At 37.7% G+C, this 3,651-nt stretch overlaps 1 long non-coding RNA gene across 1 annotated transcript in view; it reads left to right on the top strand.

Moving 5' to 3' along the window:
* The first annotated feature begins 1,851 nt into the window (after nt 1-1,851).
* LOC113471313 overlaps nt 1,852-3,651 on the top strand; it is a 5,820-nt gene continuing 4,020 nt past the window's right edge. Inside the window, exon 1 of the long non-coding RNA XR_003394061.1 lies at nt 1,852-2,083. This is a non-coding gene — a long non-coding RNA (uncharacterized LOC113471313). The remainder of the gene's footprint in view (nt 2,084-3,651) is intronic.

Here is a 3,651-nt window from a genome sequence, read left to right as displayed (position 1 = left end):
TTTGCAAAAGTATAGGTATTCGGTATTCCTAGTCTTTTCATAGTTCATATCTACAAGTTTCAAGATGGGAGGCTCAACACATGACCAGGGCATTTTTCAGTTTCAAACAGGGGTAGGTAACATGCAAAAAGGAGAAGGCTCCCAAATCTGGTTTAAATTTGAGAGCAAAATAGGCTTCATATTCATAGTTATGTATAGGTATGGCTTCATATTAATAGGCCCATTTTTACACTTCACTTGTTTGGTGTGCCCCTAATTCTCACCTGAGAAAAGAATCCTGTGAGCCAAATTCGCCTTTGACGATGACATGGGTTAATACAAACTAGAGCACCGCTGTTCATAAAACACTGAGCTGAGCTTCTCAATTAAATTAATAATGAACTGTCGCATCGTAATTTATGATAGGGATTCAGCTTTTTTTCTCCTCTTTAATTAGTACAACACTGTACGGAATGGCACCACTGTTACAGTGCTGCCATGTTGTGCGGGGTGAGTCAGAGACCGGAAAGTACGGACCCTGATAAAAGATCACACAAAAATGACGTTTTTCTTTCTTTTTTTTTTTTTTTTCTCCTGTTACAGTGCTGCCATGTTGTGCGGGGTGAGTCAGAGACCGGAAAGTACGGACCCTGATAAAAGATCACACAAAAATGACGTTTTTTTTTGAAGGATTAATGATTAACAAATCAAAGGGGCAAAACCCATGTCTTTTTGACTTCGAGTTGGCATAGAACGTCTCAGTTTAAAAGTCTTAGAAGGCTGAAATTTTGATAGCTAGGGCGGAGAGGACAGTAAAGAGAAGACGTGCGGATTTTCTTGGAAACTTATACTTGAACCTGATTTTCAAGTATCTCCTGCCATTGGGAGTTGAAAAAGGAATTGAGTTGGCATAGAACGTCTCAGTTTAAAAGTCTTAGAAGGCTGAAATTTTGATAGCTAGGGCGGAGAGGACAGTAAAGAGAAGACGTGCAGATTTTCTTGGAAACTTATACTTGAACCTGATTTTCAAGTATCTCCTGCCATTGGGAGTTGAAAAAGGAATTTGTTTTGTTAATATTTAGAGATAGAATATTAGATTTTGTTATATTTTCTTGTTTCCGGCTGCGAATAAATACCTAGAATATTAAATGTTACATCCTTTTTGGGGAAGCGCGCCTTGTTGGGGCCACATAAGCTTCAAAAAACGTGACGTCACAATTCCACATAAAACAGGTTTTCTCATTTTCATTTATTTACCTACTTTTGTTCTAGAGATAGAGCGATCAGTGTGTGAACTATGAAATGTGAAATGTGAATGAGTGAATGGATCTCGTTCTTATAATATAAGATTAGTTTAGGCATAAATTATGTGAACATCATAGAGCTAAAGGGAAATTGGATGAGCCATGTTATTATGATGGTAAAGATAAATGGTGCACCGTGCACCATATGAGTATTAATTTATAACCTAATACTAATAGTATTACGTTATCTACATATCTATTTACGTTTTCATATTATAACGGTATGTGCACTCATTACCTATTCTTTTATGAATTTTAAATGCATTCAATATAATGATCCCGAAAAGCCACTTCAAAAGCCAATTTCGCGTCCCAATAATATTATTCCATTACGCTATAATGTTTTTCCGAAGCTTAATGGAGGTATAAAATGCAGTTTTTGTAAATGCTACCTGTTTAGGAATGAGAAATTAGATAGTTAAACGCCTACTGAATTTTAGCATTTTTCAGAGCTGGGTTTCGTTCCTGAAAGGATTGAAGCCAATTTCGCGTCCCAATAATATTATTCCATTACGCTATAATGTTTTTCCGAAGCTTAATGGAGGTATAAAATGCAGTTTTTGTAGATGCTACCTGTTTAGGAATGGGAAATTAGATACCTAGTTAAACGCCTACTGAATTTTAGCATTTTTCAGCGCTGGGTTTCGTTCCTGAAAGGATTGCTCATCCTGAATTTCGTACTTCTCAAACTTTGGAATGCAGACAAACAGTATTTCATGGGCCAGCCGTTCGAGTTTCAGAGTAAGAAGTCATTTCAGGAATAAGCCCCCAGTGCACCTCCTTTGTGCAACAATTTAATGGTATGGAGGTACAGTTTAAAATTTTCAGCCCCTCTAGTCAAAACGAAAGGATTGCTCATCCTGAATTTCGTACTTCTCAAACCTTGGAATGCAGACAAACAGTATTTCATGGGCCAGCCGTTCGAGTTTCAGTGTAAGAAGTCATTTCAGGAACAAGCCCCCAGTGTACCTCCTTTGTGCAACAATTTAATGGTATGGAGGTACATTTTAAAATTTTCAGCCCCTCTAGTCAAAAGTTTTCAAAGATGAAAAGACCCCCTTATAGGTGTTATGTGTATTGCAGTGGGGAAACTTTTGTCTTCAATCCGGTGATGATACTATCTACCTATAGGGTGGGATACTCCCTTCCCTCCGATTTGAATTACATGAGGTAGATTTTCATCCCACTTCTCCCTTCTCGTAGGGAATATATTCAGTGCACATTAAAATTAATTTACATAAATAGAGGGGGGCTCTGGTTACGTTTCTGTGGGGGAAACTTTTGCTCCCCGCTTTATAATCTGAAAGTCTCCCCCCCCCTTCTCCCCTGCGTCTAAAAGTTGCGAAATTTATAATTATTTCCCGCTTATCTTTGTACGTAGATGTAATGGGAACATGAAACAGGGTGGCCGAAAAGTGTGGAAGGATTTATACACACCCCCAGAACACTTCAAAACAGATGAACTTGGAGTTGCAATTTGAAAATTGAAAAACGCTACGTATCAATGGATGAAAATGAACTTAGAGTACACCACATGGAAATCTACAAACCTGTTTACAACAAAGGTACATCAGTAAGTTGATTAATGCAACACAGAATTACATTAGTCATAGGATGCAGTGAGTACCGATGAATCCCTCCAGTAAGATATTTATAGAAAGTCATGTGGGCTTGTTATGTAATTTCCCTCGGATCCTTTTGATGAAAAAGCGAGGAGGTATTTTAAATATTTCGTCAGTGAACCACAAGGGTTTTGCTTTGATGTTTCCATCAGCGTAATATGGAGTCTAACTTTTAAATGATAGGGGAATGTGGAAATATCGGAGGCTTTCACTTAGGAGTCTGCTTTTCTAGGAAAGGGAAATTTTTCTCGGTCGGGTTGGGGTATTCTGATGTAATATGGAGTCTAACTTTTAAATGATAGGGGAATGTGGAAATATCGGAGGCTTTCACTTAGGAGTCTGCTTTTCTAGGAAAGGGAATTTTTTCTCGGTCGGGTTGGGGTATTCTGAATATGCAGTACTTGTATAATCTATTCTCTTTTGAGGGCTTTACAGTGGTTAGTCTAGCGTAACTATGTCCAATGGCCATTGTCCAATACTTGGGTTGTACCTTTCCTCTGGTCTTCCAAGTCAATAAATTTGGGAACAAATAAAACTCGGGAACAATGGAAGAGAAGACACAGAACGAACCATTTTCAAACTTTTTCTATCACGGGGAACAATAGAAATGGAATGGAAAAAGACAAAAGACATTTCCTTGACAATATTAGATTAAGTTCCGAATTTCTCAGAAAAGCACGAACGGAGATTTTCTTGTGTTTTTAAAAACATATTTTTCTTCCTCCCAAGTAAGTAAGTGTTTTTTT

Source organism: Diaphorina citri, unplaced genomic scaffold (genome assembly GCF_000475195.1).
Source record: "Diaphorina citri unplaced genomic scaffold, Diaci psyllid genome assembly version 1.1 scaffold2280, whole genome shotgun sequence".
Lineage (NCBI taxonomy): Eukaryota > Metazoa > Arthropoda > Insecta > Hemiptera > Psyllidae > Diaphorina > Diaphorina citri.
Note: the sequence above shows the minus strand (reverse complement) of the source record. Positions and strands in the feature narration are given on the sequence as shown.